The sequence below is a fragment of the Engystomops pustulosus genome, chromosome 9 (assembly GCF_040894005.1).
Source record: "Engystomops pustulosus chromosome 9, aEngPut4.maternal, whole genome shotgun sequence".
Taxonomy (NCBI): Eukaryota; Metazoa; Chordata; class Amphibia; order Anura; family Leptodactylidae; genus Engystomops; species Engystomops pustulosus.
In genome coordinates, this window is record NC_092419.1 from 68,371,187 (window position 1) to 68,386,392 (window position 15,206).

At 45.7% G+C, this 15,206-nt stretch overlaps 58 pseudogenes; all 58 read left to right on the top strand.

Moving 5' to 3' along the window:
- Window positions 1–150: 150 nt before the first annotated feature.
- On the top strand, window positions 151–269 carry LOC140100835 (5S ribosomal RNA; annotated as a pseudogene).
- Window positions 270–528: 259 nt separating this feature from the next.
- Window positions 529–647, top strand: LOC140095511 (5S ribosomal RNA; annotated as a pseudogene).
- Window positions 648–905: 258 nt separating this feature from the next.
- On the top strand, window positions 906–1,024 carry LOC140084398 (5S ribosomal RNA; annotated as a pseudogene).
- A 70-nt stretch (window positions 1,025–1,094) lies between these two features.
- LOC140096434 (5S ribosomal RNA) lies at window positions 1,095–1,213 on the top strand (annotated as a pseudogene).
- A 250-nt stretch (window positions 1,214–1,463) lies between these two features.
- On the top strand, window positions 1,464–1,582 carry LOC140084400 (5S ribosomal RNA; annotated as a pseudogene).
- Window positions 1,583–1,652: 70 nt separating this feature from the next.
- LOC140096435 (5S ribosomal RNA) lies at window positions 1,653–1,771 on the top strand (annotated as a pseudogene).
- Window positions 1,772–2,400: 629 nt separating this feature from the next.
- Window positions 2,401–2,519, top strand: LOC140100836 (5S ribosomal RNA; annotated as a pseudogene).
- Window positions 2,520–2,589: 70 nt separating this feature from the next.
- Window positions 2,590–2,708, top strand: LOC140093122 (5S ribosomal RNA; annotated as a pseudogene).
- A 70-nt stretch (window positions 2,709–2,778) lies between these two features.
- On the top strand, window positions 2,779–2,897 carry LOC140080918 (5S ribosomal RNA; annotated as a pseudogene).
- Window positions 2,898–2,967: 70 nt separating this feature from the next.
- Window positions 2,968–3,086, top strand: LOC140100837 (5S ribosomal RNA; annotated as a pseudogene).
- A 259-nt stretch (window positions 3,087–3,345) lies between these two features.
- Window positions 3,346–3,464, top strand: LOC140100838 (5S ribosomal RNA; annotated as a pseudogene).
- Window positions 3,465–3,534: 70 nt separating this feature from the next.
- LOC140100840 (5S ribosomal RNA) lies at window positions 3,535–3,653 on the top strand (annotated as a pseudogene).
- A 70-nt stretch (window positions 3,654–3,723) lies between these two features.
- LOC140084401 (5S ribosomal RNA) lies at window positions 3,724–3,842 on the top strand (annotated as a pseudogene).
- A 70-nt stretch (window positions 3,843–3,912) lies between these two features.
- Window positions 3,913–4,031, top strand: LOC140086232 (5S ribosomal RNA; annotated as a pseudogene).
- Window positions 4,032–4,282: 251 nt separating this feature from the next.
- LOC140100841 (5S ribosomal RNA) lies at window positions 4,283–4,401 on the top strand (annotated as a pseudogene).
- A 259-nt stretch (window positions 4,402–4,660) lies between these two features.
- LOC140098294 (5S ribosomal RNA) lies at window positions 4,661–4,779 on the top strand (annotated as a pseudogene).
- Window positions 4,780–4,849: 70 nt separating this feature from the next.
- On the top strand, window positions 4,850–4,968 carry LOC140092361 (5S ribosomal RNA; annotated as a pseudogene).
- A 70-nt stretch (window positions 4,969–5,038) lies between these two features.
- On the top strand, window positions 5,039–5,157 carry LOC140086939 (5S ribosomal RNA; annotated as a pseudogene).
- A 70-nt stretch (window positions 5,158–5,227) lies between these two features.
- Window positions 5,228–5,346, top strand: LOC140087865 (5S ribosomal RNA; annotated as a pseudogene).
- A 251-nt stretch (window positions 5,347–5,597) lies between these two features.
- On the top strand, window positions 5,598–5,716 carry LOC140082926 (5S ribosomal RNA; annotated as a pseudogene).
- A 70-nt stretch (window positions 5,717–5,786) lies between these two features.
- LOC140083484 (5S ribosomal RNA) lies at window positions 5,787–5,905 on the top strand (annotated as a pseudogene).
- A 70-nt stretch (window positions 5,906–5,975) lies between these two features.
- Window positions 5,976–6,094, top strand: LOC140090546 (5S ribosomal RNA; annotated as a pseudogene).
- Window positions 6,095–6,164: 70 nt separating this feature from the next.
- Window positions 6,165–6,283, top strand: LOC140092363 (5S ribosomal RNA; annotated as a pseudogene).
- Window positions 6,284–6,353: 70 nt separating this feature from the next.
- LOC140080919 (5S ribosomal RNA) lies at window positions 6,354–6,472 on the top strand (annotated as a pseudogene).
- Window positions 6,473–6,542: 70 nt separating this feature from the next.
- LOC140080921 (5S ribosomal RNA) lies at window positions 6,543–6,661 on the top strand (annotated as a pseudogene).
- A 259-nt stretch (window positions 6,662–6,920) lies between these two features.
- Window positions 6,921–7,039, top strand: LOC140100842 (5S ribosomal RNA; annotated as a pseudogene).
- Window positions 7,040–7,109: 70 nt separating this feature from the next.
- On the top strand, window positions 7,110–7,228 carry LOC140086941 (5S ribosomal RNA; annotated as a pseudogene).
- A 70-nt stretch (window positions 7,229–7,298) lies between these two features.
- Window positions 7,299–7,417, top strand: LOC140087866 (5S ribosomal RNA; annotated as a pseudogene).
- Window positions 7,418–7,668: 251 nt separating this feature from the next.
- Window positions 7,669–7,787, top strand: LOC140078113 (5S ribosomal RNA; annotated as a pseudogene).
- A 70-nt stretch (window positions 7,788–7,857) lies between these two features.
- On the top strand, window positions 7,858–7,976 carry LOC140096547 (5S ribosomal RNA; annotated as a pseudogene).
- Window positions 7,977–8,046: 70 nt separating this feature from the next.
- Window positions 8,047–8,165, top strand: LOC140091644 (5S ribosomal RNA; annotated as a pseudogene).
- Window positions 8,166–8,235: 70 nt separating this feature from the next.
- Window positions 8,236–8,354, top strand: LOC140100843 (5S ribosomal RNA; annotated as a pseudogene).
- Window positions 8,355–8,424: 70 nt separating this feature from the next.
- Window positions 8,425–8,543, top strand: LOC140100845 (5S ribosomal RNA; annotated as a pseudogene).
- Window positions 8,544–8,613: 70 nt separating this feature from the next.
- On the top strand, window positions 8,614–8,732 carry LOC140081882 (5S ribosomal RNA; annotated as a pseudogene).
- A 70-nt stretch (window positions 8,733–8,802) lies between these two features.
- On the top strand, window positions 8,803–8,921 carry LOC140080922 (5S ribosomal RNA; annotated as a pseudogene).
- Window positions 8,922–9,180: 259 nt separating this feature from the next.
- Window positions 9,181–9,299, top strand: LOC140085749 (5S ribosomal RNA; annotated as a pseudogene).
- A 70-nt stretch (window positions 9,300–9,369) lies between these two features.
- On the top strand, window positions 9,370–9,488 carry LOC140097064 (5S ribosomal RNA; annotated as a pseudogene).
- A 259-nt stretch (window positions 9,489–9,747) lies between these two features.
- Window positions 9,748–9,866, top strand: LOC140100236 (5S ribosomal RNA; annotated as a pseudogene).
- A 259-nt stretch (window positions 9,867–10,125) lies between these two features.
- Window positions 10,126–10,244, top strand: LOC140085750 (5S ribosomal RNA; annotated as a pseudogene).
- A 259-nt stretch (window positions 10,245–10,503) lies between these two features.
- LOC140095224 (5S ribosomal RNA) lies at window positions 10,504–10,622 on the top strand (annotated as a pseudogene).
- A 70-nt stretch (window positions 10,623–10,692) lies between these two features.
- Window positions 10,693–10,811, top strand: LOC140080923 (5S ribosomal RNA; annotated as a pseudogene).
- A 70-nt stretch (window positions 10,812–10,881) lies between these two features.
- LOC140094946 (5S ribosomal RNA) lies at window positions 10,882–11,000 on the top strand (annotated as a pseudogene).
- Window positions 11,001–11,070: 70 nt separating this feature from the next.
- LOC140085822 (5S ribosomal RNA) lies at window positions 11,071–11,189 on the top strand (annotated as a pseudogene).
- Window positions 11,190–11,259: 70 nt separating this feature from the next.
- LOC140100846 (5S ribosomal RNA) lies at window positions 11,260–11,378 on the top strand (annotated as a pseudogene).
- Window positions 11,379–11,448: 70 nt separating this feature from the next.
- On the top strand, window positions 11,449–11,567 carry LOC140084848 (5S ribosomal RNA; annotated as a pseudogene).
- Window positions 11,568–11,637: 70 nt separating this feature from the next.
- LOC140084402 (5S ribosomal RNA) lies at window positions 11,638–11,756 on the top strand (annotated as a pseudogene).
- A 70-nt stretch (window positions 11,757–11,826) lies between these two features.
- On the top strand, window positions 11,827–11,945 carry LOC140095774 (5S ribosomal RNA; annotated as a pseudogene).
- A 251-nt stretch (window positions 11,946–12,196) lies between these two features.
- LOC140100847 (5S ribosomal RNA) lies at window positions 12,197–12,315 on the top strand (annotated as a pseudogene).
- A 448-nt stretch (window positions 12,316–12,763) lies between these two features.
- Window positions 12,764–12,882, top strand: LOC140092876 (5S ribosomal RNA; annotated as a pseudogene).
- Window positions 12,883–12,952: 70 nt separating this feature from the next.
- LOC140093773 (5S ribosomal RNA) lies at window positions 12,953–13,071 on the top strand (annotated as a pseudogene).
- A 259-nt stretch (window positions 13,072–13,330) lies between these two features.
- LOC140087867 (5S ribosomal RNA) lies at window positions 13,331–13,449 on the top strand (annotated as a pseudogene).
- Window positions 13,450–13,700: 251 nt separating this feature from the next.
- LOC140082927 (5S ribosomal RNA) lies at window positions 13,701–13,819 on the top strand (annotated as a pseudogene).
- A 70-nt stretch (window positions 13,820–13,889) lies between these two features.
- On the top strand, window positions 13,890–14,008 carry LOC140083486 (5S ribosomal RNA; annotated as a pseudogene).
- A 70-nt stretch (window positions 14,009–14,078) lies between these two features.
- On the top strand, window positions 14,079–14,197 carry LOC140090548 (5S ribosomal RNA; annotated as a pseudogene).
- A 70-nt stretch (window positions 14,198–14,267) lies between these two features.
- Window positions 14,268–14,386, top strand: LOC140092364 (5S ribosomal RNA; annotated as a pseudogene).
- Window positions 14,387–14,456: 70 nt separating this feature from the next.
- On the top strand, window positions 14,457–14,575 carry LOC140080924 (5S ribosomal RNA; annotated as a pseudogene).
- Window positions 14,576–14,645: 70 nt separating this feature from the next.
- LOC140080925 (5S ribosomal RNA) lies at window positions 14,646–14,764 on the top strand (annotated as a pseudogene).
- Window positions 14,765–15,023: 259 nt separating this feature from the next.
- LOC140080926 (5S ribosomal RNA) lies at window positions 15,024–15,142 on the top strand (annotated as a pseudogene).
- The last annotated feature ends 64 nt before the right edge of the window (window positions 15,143–15,206 follow it).

Here is a 15,206-nt window from a genome sequence, read left to right on the forward strand (position 1 = left end):
AGATCGCAGCAGCAATGCAGCTTAAGGCTTGGCAAGTACCAGCATGGGAGACTGGCTGGGAATCCCAAGTTCTGTTGACCTTTTTGAACCTGAAAATTGTGTTAGTTTCTCTATGAGATAGTAAAAGAAGGTTCAAATTGAACAGCTGCTGTCAACGGCCATTCTAAGCTGAATGTGCCTGCTCTCGTCAGATCGCAGCAGCAATGCAGCTTAAGGCTTGGCAAGTACCAGCATGGGAGACTGGCTGGGAATCCCAAGTTCCGTTGACCTTTTTGAACCTGAAAATTGTGTTAGTTTCTCTATGAGATAGTAAAAGAAGGTTCAAACTGAACAGCTGCTGTCAACGGCCAATCTAAGCTGAATGTGCCTGCTCTCGTCAGATCGCAGCATCAATGCAGCTTAAGGCTTGGCAAGTACCAGCATGGGAGACTGGCTGGGAATCCCAAGTTCCGTTGACATTTTTGAACCTGAAAATTGTGTTAGTTTCTCTATGAGATAGTAAAAGAAGGTTCAAATTGAACAGCTGCTTTCAACAGCCATTCTAAGCTGAATGTGCCTGCTCTCGTCAGATCGCAGCAGCAATGCAGCTTAAGGCTTGGCAAGTACCAGCATGGGAGACTGGCTGGGAATCCCAAGTTCCGTTGACCTTTTTGAACCTGAAAATTGTGTTAGTTTCTCTATGAGATAGTAAAAGAAGGTTCAAATTGAACAGCTGCTGTCAACGGCCATTCTAAGCTGAATGTGCCTGCTCTCGTCAGATCGCAGCATCAATGCAGCTTAAGGCTTGGCAAGTACCAGCATGGGAGACTGGCTGGGAATCCCAAGTTCCGTTGATATTTTTAACCTGAAAATTGTGTTAGTTTCTCTATGAGATAGTAAAAGAAGGTTCAAACTGAACAGCTGCTGTCAACGGCCATTCTAAGCTGAATGTGCCTGCTCTCGTCAGATCGCAGCATCAATGCAGCTTAAGGCTTGGCAAGTACCAGCATGGGAGACTGGCTGGGAATCCCAAGTTCCGTTGACCTTTTTGAACCTGAAAATTGTGTTAGTTTCTCTATGAGATAGTAAAAGAAGGTTCAAATTGAACAGCTGCTGTCAACAGCCAATCTAAGCTGAATGTGCCTGCTCTCGTCAGATCACAGCAGCAATGCAGCTTAAGGCTTGGCAAGTACCAGCATGGGAGACTGGCTGGGAATCCCAAGTTCTGTTGACCTTTTTGAACCTGAAAATTGTGTTAGTTTCTCTATGAGATAGTAAAAGAAGGTTCAAATTGAACAGCTGCTGTCAACGGCCATTCTAAGCTGAATGTGCCTGCTCTCGTCAGATCGCAGCAGCTTAAGGCTTGGCAAGTACCAGCATGGGAGACTGGCTGGGAATCCCAAGTTCCGTTGATATTTTTAACCTGAAAATTGTGTTAGTTTCTCTATGAGATAGTAAAAGAAGGTTCAAACTGAACAGCTGCTGTCAACGGCCATTCTAAGCTGAATGTGCCTGCTCTCGTCAGATCGCAGCATCAATGCAGCTTAAGGCTTGGCAAGTACCAGCATGGGAGACTGGCTGGGAATCCCAAGTTCCGTTGACCTTTTTGAACCTGAAAATTGTGTTAGTTTCTCTATGAGATAGTAAAAGAAGGTTCAAATTGAACAGCTGCTGTCAACAGCCAATCTAAGCTGAATGTGCCTGCTCTCGTCAGATCACAGCAGCAATGCAGCTTAAGGCTTGGCAAGTACCAGCATGGGAGACTGGCTGGGAATCCCAAGTTCTGTTGACCTTTTTGAACCTGAAAATTGTGTTAGTTTCTCTATGAGATAGTAAAAGAAGGTTCAAATTGAACAGCTGCTGTCAACGGCCATTCTAAGCTGAATGTGCCTGCTCTCGTCAGATCGCAGCAGCTTAAGTCTTGGCAAGTACCAGCATGGGAGACTGGCTGGGAATCCCAAGTTCCGTTGACCTTTTTGAACCTGAAAATTGTGTTAGTTTCTCTATGAGATAGTAAAAGAAGGTTCAAACTGAACAGCTGCTGTCAACGGCCATTCTAAGCTGAATGTGCCTGCTCTCGTCAGATCGCAGCAGCAATGCAGCTTAAGGCTTGGCAAGTACCAGCATGGGAGACTGGCTGGGAATCCCAAGTTCCGTTGACATTTTTGAACCTGAAAATTGTGTTAGTTTCTCTATGAGATAGAAAAAGAAGGTTCAAACTGAACAGCTGCTGTCAACGGCCATTCTAAGCTGAATGTGCCTGCTCTCGTCAGATCGCAGCATCAATGCAGCTTAAGGCTTGGCAAGTACCAGCATGGGAGACTGGCTGGGAATCCCAAGTTCCGTTCACCTTTTTGAACCTGAAAATTGTGTTAGTTTCTCTATGAGATAGTAAAAGAAGGTTCAAACTGAACAGCTGCTGTCAACGGCCATTCTAAGCTGAATGTGCCTGCTCTCGTCAGATCGCAGCAGCAATGCAGCTTAAGGCTTGGCAAGTACCAGCATGGGAGACTGGCTGGGAATCCCAAGTTCCGTTGACCTTTTTGAACCTGAAAATTGTGTTAGTTTCTCTATGAGATAGTAAAAGAAGGTTCAAATTGAACAGCTGCTGTCAACGGCCATTCTAAGCTGAATGTGCCTGCTCTCGTCAGATCGCAGCAGCAATGCAGCTTAAGGCTTGGCAAGTACCAGCATGGGAGACTGGCTGGAAATCCCGAGTTCTGTTGACCTTTTTGAACCTGAAAATTGTGTTAGTTTTTCTATGAGATAGTGAAAGAAGGTTCAAATTGAACAGCTGCTGTCAACGGCCATTCTAAGCTGAATGTGCCTGCTCTCGTCAGATCGCAGCAGCAATGCAGCTTAAGGCTTGGCAAGTACCAGCATGGGAGACTGGCTGGGAATCCCAAGTTCTGTTGACCTTTTTGAACCTGAAAATTGTGTTAGTTTCTCTATGAGATAGTAAAAGAAGGTTCAAATTGAACAGCTGCTGTCAACGGCCATTCTAAGCTGAATGTGCCTGCTCTCGTCAGATCGCAGCAGCAATGCAGCTTAAGGCTTGGCAAGTACCAGCATGGGAGACTGGCTGGGAATCCCAAGTTCCGTTGACCTTTTTGAACCTGAAAATTGTGTTAGTTTCTCTATGAGATAGTAAAAGAAGGTTCAAATTGAACAGCTGCTGTCAACGGCCATTCTAAGCTGAATGTGCCTGCTCTCGTCAGATCGCAGCAGCAATGCAGCTTAAGGCTTGGCAAGTACAAGCATGGGAGACTAGCTGGGAATCCCAAGTTCCATTGACCTTTTTGAACCTGAAAATTGTTAGTTTCTCTGTCAAAGATGGTAAAAGAAGGTTCAAATTGAACAGCTGCTGTCAACGGCCATTCTAAGCTGAATGTGCCTGCTCTCGTCAGATCGCAGCAGCAATGCAGCTTAAGGCTTGGCAAGTACCAGCATGGGAGACTGGCTGGGAATCCCAAGTTCCGTTGACCTTTTTGAACCTGAAAATTGTGTTAGTTTCTCTATGAGATAGTAAAAGAAGGTTCAAACTGAACAGCTGCTGTCAACGGCCATTCTAAGCTGAATGTGCCTGCTCTCGTCAGATCGCAGCAGCAATGCAGCTTAAGGCTTGGCAAGTACCAGCATGGGAGACTGGCTGGGAATCCCAAGTTCCGTTGACCTTTTTGAACCTGAAAATTGTGTTAGTTTCTCTATGAGATAGTAAAAGAAGGTTCAAACTGAACAGCTGCTGTCAACGGCCATTCTAAGCTGAATGTGCCTGCTCTCGTCAGATCGCAGCATCAATGCAGCTTAAGGCTTGGCAAGTACCAGCATGGGAGACTGGCTGGGAATCCCAAGTTCCGTTGACCTTTTTGAACCTGAAAATTGTGTTAGTTTCTCTATGAGATAGTAAAAGAAGGTTCAAATTGAACACCTGCGGTCAACAGCCATTCTAAGCTGAATGTGCCTGCTCTCGTCAGATCGCAGCAGCAATGCAGCTTAAGGCTTGGCAAGTACCAGCATGGGAGACTGGCTGGGAATCCCAAGTTTTGTTGACCTTTTTGAACCTGAAAATTGTGTTAGTTTCTCTATGAGATAGTAAAAGAAGGTTCAAATTGAACAGCTGCTGTCAACGGCCATTCTAAGCTGAATGTGCCTGCTCTCGTCAGATCGCAGCAGCTTAAGGCTTGGCAAGTACCAGCATGGGAGACTGGCTGGGAATCCCAAGTTCCGTTGACCTTTTTGAACCTGAAAATTGTGTTAGTTTCTCTATGAGATAGTAAAAGAAGGTTCAAATTAAACAGCTGCTGTCAACGGCCATTCTAAGCTGAATGTGCCTGCTCTCGTCAGATCGCAGCAGCAATGCAGCTTAAGGCTTGGCAAGTACCAGCATGGGAGACTGGCTGGGAATCCCAAGTTCCGTTGACCTTTTTGAACCTGAAAATTGTGTTAGTTTCTCTATGAGATAGTAAAAGAAGGTTCAAACTGAACAGCTGCTGTCAACGGCCATTCTAAGCTAATTGTGCCTGCTCTCGTCAGATCGCAGCATCAATGCAGCTTAAGGCTTGGCAAGTACCAGCATGGGAGACTGGCTGGGAATCCCAAGTTTCGTTGACCTTTTTGAACCTGAAAATTGTGTTAGTTTCTCTATGAGATAGTAAAAGAAAGTAGAAATTAGGCAGCTGCTGTCAACGGCCATTCTAAGCTGAATGTGCCTGCTCTCGTTAGATCGCAGCAGCAATGCAGCTTAAGGCTTGGCAAGTAGCAGCATGGGAGACTGGCTGGGAATCCCAAGTTCTGCTGACCTTTTTGAACCTGAAAATTGTTAGTTTCTCTGTCAAAGATAGTAAAAGAAGGTTCAAATTGAACAGCTGCTGTCAACGGCCATTCTAAGCTGAATGTGCCTGCTCTCGTCAGATGGCAGCAGCAATGCAGCTTAAGGCTTGGCAAGTACCAGCATGGGAGACTGGCTGGGAATCCCAAGTTCCGTTGACCTTTTTGAACCTGAAAATTGTGTTAGTTTCTCTATGAGATAGTAAAAGAAGGTTCAAATTGAACAGCTGCTGTCAACGGCCATTCTAAGCTGAATGTGCCTGCTCTCGTCAGATTGCAGCAGCAATGCAGCTTAAGGCTTGGCAAGTACCAGCATGGGAGACTGGCTGGGAATCCCAAGTTCCGTTGACCTTTTTAAACCTGAAAATTGTGTTAGTTTCTCTATGAGATAGTAAAAGAAGGTTCAAATTGAACAGCTGCTGTCAACAGCCAATCTAAGCTGAATGTGCCTGCTCTCGTCAGATCGCAGCAGCAATGCAGCTTAAGGCTTGGCAAGTACCAGCATGGGAGACTGGCTGGGAATCCCAAGTTCTGTTGACCTTTTTGAACCTGAAAATTGTGTTAGTTTCTCTATGAGATAGTAAAAGAAGGTTCAAATTGAACAGCTGCTGTCAACGGCCATTCTAAGCTGAATGTGCCTGCTCTCGTCAGATCGCAGCAGCTTAAGGCTTGGCAAGTACCAGCATGGGAGACTGGCTGGGAATCCCAAGTTCCGTTGACCTTTTTGAACCTGAAAATTGTGTTAGTTTCTCTATGAGATAGTAAAAGAAGGTTCAAACTGCACAGCTGCTGTCAACGGCCATTCTAAGCTGAATGTGCCTGCTCTCGTCAGATCGCAGCAGCAATGCAGCTTAAGGCTTGGCAAGTACCAGCTTGGGAGACTGGCTGGGAATCCCAAGTTCCGTTGACCTTTTTGAACCTGAAAATTGTGTTAGTTTCTCTATGAGATAGTAAAAGAAGGTTCAAACTGAACAGCTGCTGTCAACGGCCATTCTAAGCTGAATGTGCCTGCTCTCGTCAGATCGCAGCAGCAATGCAGCTTAAGGCTTGGCAAGTACCAGCATGGGAGACTGGCTGGGAATCCCAAGTTTCGTTGACCTTTTTGAACCTGAAAATTGTGTTAGTTTCTCTATGAGATAGTAAAAGAAAGTAGAAATTAGGCAGCTGCTGTCAACGGCCATTCTAAGCTGAATGTGCCTGCTCTCGTCAGATCGCAGCAGCAATGCAGCTTAAGGCTTGGCAAGTACCAGCATGGGAGACTGGCTGGGAATCCCAAGTTCTGCTGACCTTTTTGAACCTGAAAATTGTTAGTTTCTCTGTCAAAGATGGTAAAAGAAGGTTCAAATTGAACAGCTGCTGTCAACGGCCATTCTAAGCTGAATGTGCCTGCTCTCGTCAGATGGCAGCAGCAATGCAGCTTAAGGCTTGGCAAGTACCAGCATGGGAGACTGGCTGGGAATCCCAAGTTCCGTTGACCTTTTTGAACCTGAAAATTGTGTTAGTTTCTCTTTGAGATAGTAAAAGAAGGTTCAAATTGAACAGCTGCTGTCAACGGCCATTCTAAGCTGAATGTGCCTGCTCTCGTCAGATCGCAGCAGCAATGCAGCTTAAGGCTTGGCAAGTACCAGCATGGGAGACTGGCTGGGAATCCCAAGTTCTGTTGACCTTTTTGAACCTGAAAATTGTGTTAGTTTCTCTATGAGATAGTAAAAGAAGGTTCAAATTGAACAGCTGCTGTCAACGGCCATTCTAAGCTGAATGTGCCTGCTCTCGTCAGATCGCAGCAGCAATGCAGCTTAAGGCTTGGCAAGTACCAGCATGGGAGACTGGCTGGGAATCCCAAGTTCTGTTGACCTTTTTGAACCTGAAAATTGTGTTAGTTTCTCTATGAGATAGTAAAAGAAGGTTCAAATTGAACAGCTGCTGTCAACGGCCATTCTAAGCTGAATGTGCGTGCTCTTGTCGGATCACAGCAGCGATGCGGCTTAAGGCTTGGCAAGTACCAGCATGGGAGACTGGCTGCGAATTCCAAGTTCCGTTGACCTTTTTGAACCTGAAAATTGTGTTAGTTTCTCTATGAGATAGTAAAAGAAGGTTCAAACTGAACAGCTGCTGTCAACGGCCATTCTAAGCTGAATGTGCCTGCTCTCGTCAGATCGCAGCAGCAATGCAGCTTAAGGCTTGGCAAGTACCAGCATGGGAGACTGGCTGGGAATCCCAAGTTCCGTTGACCTTTTTGAACCTGAAAATTGTGTTAGTTTCTCTATGAGATAGTAAAAGAAGGTTCAAATTGAACAGCTGCTGTCAACGGCCATTCTAAGCTGAATGTGCCTGCTCTCGTCAGATTGCAGCAGCAATGCAGCTTAAGGCTTGGCAAGTACCAGCATGGGAGACTGGCTGGGAATCCCAAGTTCCGTTGACCTTTTTGAACCTGAAAATTGTGTTAGTTTCTCTATGAGATAGTAAAAGAAGGTTCAAATTGAACAGCTGCTGTCAACAGCCAATCTAAGCTGAATGTGCCTGCTCTCGTCAGATCGCAGCAGCAATGCAGCTTAAGGCTTGGCAAGTACCAGCATGGGAGACTGGCTGGGAATCCCAAGTTCTGTTGACCTTTTTGAACCTGAAAATTGTGTTAGTTTCTCTATGAGATAGTAAAAGAAGGTTCAAATTGAACAGCTGCTGTCAACGGCCATTCTAAGCTGAATGTGCCTGCTCTCGTCAGATCGCAGCAGCTTAAGGCTTGGCAAGTACCAGCATGGGAGACTGGCTGGGAATCCCAAGTTCCGTTGACCTTTTTGAACCTGAAAATTGTGTTAGTTTCTCTATGAGATAGTAAAAGAAGGTTCAAACTGAACAGCTGCTGTCAACGGCCATTCTAAGCTGAATGTGCCTGCTCTCGTCAGATCGCAGCAGCGAAGCAGCTTAAGGCTTGGCAAGTACCAGCATGGGAGACTGGCTGGGAATCCCAAGTTCCGTTGACCTTTTTGAACCTGAAAATTGTGTTAGTTTCTCTATGAGATAGTAAAAGAAAGTAGAAATTAGGCAGCTGCTGTCAACGGCCATTCTAAGCTGAATGTGCCTGCTCTCGTTAGATCGCAGCAGTAATGCAGCTTAAGGCTTGGCAAGTACCAGCATGGGAGACTGGCTGGGAATCCCAAGGTCTGCTGACCTTTTTGAACCTGAAAATTGTTAGTTTCTCTGTCAAAGATGGTAAAAGAAGGTTCAAATTGAACAGCTGCTGTCAACGGCCATTCTAAGCTGAATGTGCCTGCTCTCGTCAGATGGCAGCAGCAATGCAGCTTAAGGCTTGGCAAGTACCAGCATGGGAGACTAGCTGGGAATCCCAAGTTCCGTTGACCTTTTTGAACCTGAAAATTGTGTTAGTTTCTCTATGAGATAGTAAAAGAAGGTTCAAATTGAACAGCTGCTGTCAACGGCCATTCTAAGCTGAATGTGCCTGCTCTCGTCAGATCGCAGCAGCAATGCAGCTTAAGGCTTGGCAAGTACCAGCATGGGAGACTGGCTGGGAATCCCAAGTTCCGTTGACCTTTTTGAACCTGAAAATTGTGTTAGTTTCTCTATGAGATAGTAAAAGAAGGTTCAAACTGAACAGCTGCTGTCAACGGCCATTCTAAGCTGAATGTGCCTGCTCTCGTCAGATCGCAGCAGCAATGCAGCTTAAGGCTTGGCAAGTACCAGCATGGGAGACTGGCTGGGAATCCCAAGTTCCGTTGACCTTTTTGAACCTGAAAATTGTGTTAGTTTCTCTATGAGATAGTAAAAGAAGGTTCAAATTGAACAGCTGCTGTCAACAGCCATTCTAAGCTGAATGTGCCTGCTCTCGTCAGATCGCAGCAGCAATGCAGCTTAAGGCTTGGCAAGTACCAGCATGGGAGACTGGCTGGGAATCCCAAGTTCTGTTGACCTTTTTGAACCTGAAAATTGTGTTAGTTTCTCTATGAGATAGTAAAAGAAGGTTCAAATTGAACAGCTGCTGTCAACGGCCATTCTAAGCTGAATGTGCCTGCTCTCGTCAGATCGCAGCAGCAATGCAGCTTAAGGCTTGGCAAGTACCAGCATGGGAGACTGGCTGGGAATCCCAAGTTCTGTTGACCTTTTTGAACCTGAAAATTGTGTTAGTTTCTCTATGAGATAGTAAAAGAAGGTTCAAATTGAACAGCTGCTGTCAACGGCCATTCTAAGCTGAATGTGCGTGCTCTTGTCGGATCACAGCAGCGATGCGGCTTAAGGCTTGGCAAGTACCAGAATGGGAGACTGGCTGCGAATTCCAAGTTCCGTTGACCTTTTAGAACCTGAAAATTGTGTTAGTTTCTCTATGAGATAGTAAAAGAAGGTTCAAACTGAACAGCTGCTGTCAACGGCCATTCTAAGCTGAATGTGCCTGCTCTCGTCAGATCGCAGCATCAATGCAGCTTAAGGCTTGGCAAGTACCAGCATGGGAGACTGGCTGGGAATCCCAAGTTCTGTTGACCTTTTTGAACCTGAAAATTGTTAGTTTCTCTGTCAAAGATGGTAAAAGAAGGTTCAAATTGAACAGCTGCTGTCAACGGCCATTTTAAGCTGAATGTGCCTGCTCTCGTCAAATCGCAGCAGCAATGCAGCTTAAGGCTTGGCAAGTACCAGCATGGGAGACTGGCTGGGAATCCCAAGTTCCGTTGACCTTTTTGAACCTGAAAATTGTGTTAGTTTCTCTATGAGATAGTAAAAGAAGGTTCAAATTGAACATCTGCTGTCAACGGCCATTCTAAGCTTAATGTGCGTGCTCTTGTCGGATCACAGCAGCGATGCGGCGTAAGGCTTGGCAAGTACCAGCATGGGAGACTGGCTGCGAATCCCAAGTTCTGTTGACCTTTTTGAACCTGAAAATTGTTAGTTTCTCTGTCAAAGATGGTAAAAGAAGGTTCAAATTGAACAGCTGCTGTCAACGGCCATTCTAAGCTGAATGTGCCTGCTCTCGTCAGATCGCAGCAGCAATGCAGCTTAAGGCTTGGCAAGTACCAGCATGGGAGACTGCCTGGGAATCCCAAGTTCCGTTGACCTTTTTGAACCTGAAAATTGTGTTAGTTTCTCTATGAGATAGTAAAAGAAGGTTCAAATTGAAAAGCTGCTGTCAACGGCCATTCTAAGCTGAATGTGCGTGCTCTTGTCGGATCACAGCAGCGATGCGGCTTAAGGCTTGGCAAGTACCAGCATGGGAGACTGGCTGCGAATTCCAAGTTCCGTTGACATTTTTGAACCTGAAAATTGTGTTAGTTTCTCTATGAGATAGTAAAAGAAGGTTCAAACTGAACAGCTGCTGTCAACGGCCATTCTAAGCTGAATGTGCCTGCTCTCGTCAGATCGCAGCATCAATGCAGCTTAAGGCTTGGCAAGTACCAGCATGGGAGACTGGCTGGGAATCCCAAGTTCTGTTGACCTTTTTGAACCTGAAAATTGTTAGTTTCTCTGTCAAAGATGGTAAAAGAAGGTTCAAATTGAACAGCTGCTGTCAACGGCCATTCTAAGCTGAATGTGCCTGCTCTCGTCAGATCGCAGCAGCAATGCAGCTTAAGGCTTGGCAAGTACCAGCATGGGAGACTGGCTGGGAATCCCAAGTTCCGTTGACATTTTTGAACCTGAAAATTGTGTTAGTTTCTCTATGAGATAGAAAAAGAAGGTTCAAACTGAACAGCTGCTGTCAACGGCCATTCTAAGCTGAATGTGCCTGCTCTCGTCAGATCGCAGCATCAATGCAGCTTAAGGCTTGGCAAGTACCAGCATGGGAGACTGGCTGGGAATCCCAAGTTCCGTTCACCTTTTTGAACCTGAAAATTGTGTTAGTTTTTCTATGAGATAGTAAAAGAAGGTTCAAATTGAACAGCTGCTGTCAACGGCCATTCTAAGCTGAATGTGCCTGCTCTCGTCAGATCGCAGCAGCAATGCAGCTTAAGGCTTGGCAAGTACCAGCATGGGAGACTGGCTGGGAATCCCAAGTTCTGTTGACCTTTTTGAACCTGAAAATTGTGTTAGTTTCTCTATGAGATAGTAAAAGAAGGTTCAAATTGAACAGCTGCTGTCAACGGCCATTCTAAGCTGAATGTGCCTGCTCTCGTCAGATCGCAGCAGCAATGCAGCTTAAGGCTTGGCAAGTACCAGCATGGGAGACTGGCTGGGAATCCCAACTTCCGTTGACCTTTTTGAACCTGAAAATTGTGTTAGTTTCTCTATGAGATAGTAAAAGAAGGTTCAAATTGAACAGCTGCTGTCAACGGCCATTCTAAGCTGAATGTGCCTGCTCTCGTCAGATCGCAGCAGCAATGCAGCTTAAGGCTTGGCAAGTACCAGCATGGGAGACTAGCTGGGAATCCCAAGTTCCGTTGACCTTTTTGAACCTGAAAATTGTTAGTTTCTCTGTCAAAGATGGTAAAAGAAGGTTCAAATTGAACAGCTGCTGTCAACGGCCATTCTAAGCTGAATGTGCCTGCTCTCGTCAGATCGCAGCAGCAATGCAGCTTAAGGCTTGGCAAGTACCAGCATGGGAGACTGGCTGGGAATCCCAAGTTCCGTTGACCTTTTTGAACCTGAAAATTGTGTTAGTTTCTCTATGAGATAGTAAAAGAAGGTTCAAACTGAACAGCTGCTGTCAACGGCCATTCTAAGCTGAATGTGCCTGCTCTCGTCAGATCGCAGCAGCAATGCAGCTTAAGGCTTGGCAAGTACCAGCATGGGAGGCTGGCTGGGAATCCCAAGTTCCGTTGACCTTTTTGAACCTGAAAATTGTGTTAGTTTCTCTATGAGATAGTAAAAGAAGGTTCAAACTGAACAGCTGCTGTCAACGGCCATTCTAAGCTGAATGTGCCTGCTCTCGTCAGATCGCAGCATCAATGCAGCTTAAGGCTTGGCAAGTACCAGCATGGGAGACTGGCTGGGAATCCCAAGTTCCGTTGACCTTTTTGAACCTGAAAATTGTGTTAGTTTCTCTATGAGATAGTAAAAGAAGGTTCAAATTGAACAGCTGCGGTCAACAGCCATTCTAAGCTGAATGTGCCTGCTCTTGTCAGATCGCAGCAGCAATGCAGCTTAAGGCTTGGCAAGTACCAGCATGGGAGACTGGCTGGGAATCCCAAGTTTTGTTGACCTTTTTGAACCTGAAAATTGTGTTAGTTTCTCTATGAGATAGTAAAAGAAGGTTCAAATTGAACAGCTGCTGTCAACGGCCATTCTAAGCTGAATGTGCCTGCTCTCGTCAGATCGCAGCAGCTTAAGGCTTGGCAAGTACCAGCATGGGAGACTGGCTGGGAATCCCAAGTTCCGTTGACCTTTTTGAACCTGAAAATTGTGTTAGTTTCTCTATGAGATAGTAAAAGAAGGTTCAAATTGAACAGCTGCTGTCAACGGCCATTCTAAGCTGAATGTGCCTGCTCTCGTCAGATCGCAGCAGCAATGCAGCTTAAGGCTTGGCAAGTACCAGCATGGGAGACTGGCTGGGAATCCCAAGTTCCGTTGACCTTTTTGAACCTGAAAATTGTGTTAGTTTCTCTATGAGATAGTAAAAGAAGGTTCAAACTGAACAGCTGCTGTCAACGGCCATTCTAAGCTGAATGTGCCTGCTCTCGTCAGATCGCAGCAGCAATGCAGCTTAAGGCTTGGCAAGTACCAGCATGGGAGACTGGCTGGGAATCCCAAGTTCCGTTGACATTTTTGAACCTGAAAATTGTGTTAGTTTCTCTATGAGATAGAAAAAGAAGGTTCAAACTGAACAGCTGCTGTCAACGGCCATTCTAAGCTAATTGTGCCTGCTCTCGTCAGATCGCAGCATCAATGCAGCTTAAGGCTTGGCAAGTACCAGCATGGGAGACTGGCTGGGAATCCCAAGTTTCGTTGACCTTTTTGAACCTGAAAATTGTGTTAGTTTCTCTATGAGATAGTAAAAGAAAGTAGAAATTAGGCAGCTGCTGTCAACGGCCATTCTAAGCTGAATGTGCCTGCTCTCGTTAGATCGCAGCAGCAATGCAGCTTAAGGCTTGGCAAGTACCAGCATGGGAGACTGGCTGGGAATCCCAAGTTCTGCTGACCTTTTTGAACCTGAAAATTGTTAGTTTCTCTGTCAAAGATAGTAAAAGAAGGTTCAAATTGAACAGCTGCTGTCAACGGCCATTCTAAGCTGAATGTGCCTGCTCTCGTCAGATGGCAGCAGCAATGCAGCTTAAGGCTTGGCAAGTACCAGCATGGGAGACTGGCTGGGAATCCCAAGTTCCGTTGACTTTTTTGAACCTGAAAATTGTGTTAGTTTCTCTATGAGATAGTAAAAGAAGGTTCAAATTGAACAGCTGCTGTCAACGGCCATTCTAAGCTGAATGTGCCTTCCCTCGTCAGATTGCAGCAGCAATGCAGCTTAAGGCTTGGCAAGTACCAGCATGGGAGACTGGCTGGGAATCCCAAGTTCCGTTGACCTTTTTAAACCTGAAAATTGTGTTAGTTTCTCTATGAGATAGTAAAAGAAGGTTCAAATTGAACAGCTGCTGTCAACAGCCAATCTAAGCTGAATGTGCCTGCTCTCGTCAGATCGCAGCAGCAATGCAGCTTAAGGCTTGGCAAGTACCAGCATGGGAGACTGGCTGGGAATCCCAAGTTCTGTTGACCTTTTTGAACCTGAAAATTGTGTTAGTTTCTCTATGAGATAGTAAAAGAAGGTTCAAATTGAACAGCTGCTGTCAACGGCCATTCTAAGCTGAATGTGCCTGCTCTCGTCAGATCGCAGCAGCTTAAGGCTTGGCAAGTACCAGCATGGGAGACTGGCTGGGAATCCCAAGTTCCGTTGACCTTTTTGAACCTGAAAATTGTGTTAGTTTCTCTATGAGATAGTAAAAGAAGGTTCAAACTGCACAGCTGCTGTCAACGGCCATTCTAAGCTGAATGTGCCTGCTCTCGTCAGATCGCAGCAGCAATGCAGCTTAAGGCTTGGCAAGTACCAGCTTGGGAGACTGGCTGGGAATCCCAAGTTCCGTTGACCTTTTTGAACCTGAAAATTGTGTTAGTTTCTCTATGAGATAGTAAAAGAAGGTTCAAACTGAACAGCTGCTGTCAACGGCCATTCTAAGCTGAATGTGCCTGCTCTCGTCAGATCGCAGCAGCAATGCAGCTTAAGGCTTGGCAAGTACCAGCATGGGAGACTGGCTGGGAATCCCAAGTTTCGTTGACCTTTTTGAACCTGAAAATTGTGTTAGTTTCTCTATGAGATAGTAAAAGAAAGTAGAAATTAGGCAGCTGCTGTCAACGGCCATTCTAAGCTGAATGTGCCTGCTCTCGTCAGATCGCAGCAGCAATGCAGCTTAAGGCTTGGCAAGTACCAGCATGGGAGACTGGCTGGGAATCCCAAGTTCTGCTGACCTTTTTGAACCTGAAAATTGTTAGTTTCTCTGTCAAAGATGGTAAAAGAAGGTTCAAATTGAACAGCTGCTGTCAACGGCCATTCTAAGCTGAATGTGCCTGCTCTCGTCAGATGGCAGCAGCAATGCAGCTTAAGGCTTGGCAAGTACCAGCATGGGAGACTGGCTGGGAATCCCAAGTTCCGTTGACCTTTTTGAACCTGAAAATTGTGTTAGTTTCTCTTTGAGATAGTAAAAGAAGGTTCAAATTGAACAGCTGCTGTCAACGGCCATTCTAAGCTGAATGTGCCTGCTCTCGTCAGATCGCAGCAGCAATGCAGCTTAAGGCTTGGCAAGTACCAGCATGGGAGACTGGCTGGGAATCCCAAGTTCTGTTGACCTTTTTGAACCTGAAAATTGTGTTAGTTTCTCTATGAGATAGTAAAAGAAGGTTCAAATTGAACAGCTGCTGTCAACGGCCATTCTAAGCTGAATGTGCCTGCTCTCGTCAGATCGCAGCAGCAATGCAGCTTAAGGCTTGGCAAGTACCAGCATGGGAGACTGGCTGGGAATCCCAAGTTCTGTTGACCTTTTTGAACCTGAAAATTGTGTTAGTTTCTCTATGAGATAGTAAAAGAAGGTTCAAATTGAACAGCTGCTGTCAACGGCCATTCTAAGCTGAATGTGCGTGCTCTTGTCGGATCACAGCAGCGATGCGGCTTAAGGCTTGGCAAGTACCAGCATGGGAGACTGGCTGCGAATTCCAAGTTCCGTTGACCTTTTTGAACCTGAAAATTGTGTTAGTTTCTCTATGAGATAGTAAAAGAAGGTTCAAACTGAACAGCTGCTGTCAACGGCCATTCTAAGCTGAATGTGCCTGCTCTCGTCAGATCGCAGCAGCAATGCAGCTTAAGGCTTGGCAAGTACCAGCATGGGAGACTGGCTGGGAATCCCAAGTTCTGTTGACCTTTTTGAACCTGAAAATTGTGTTAGTTTCTCTATGAGATAGTAAAAGAAGGTTCAAATTGAACA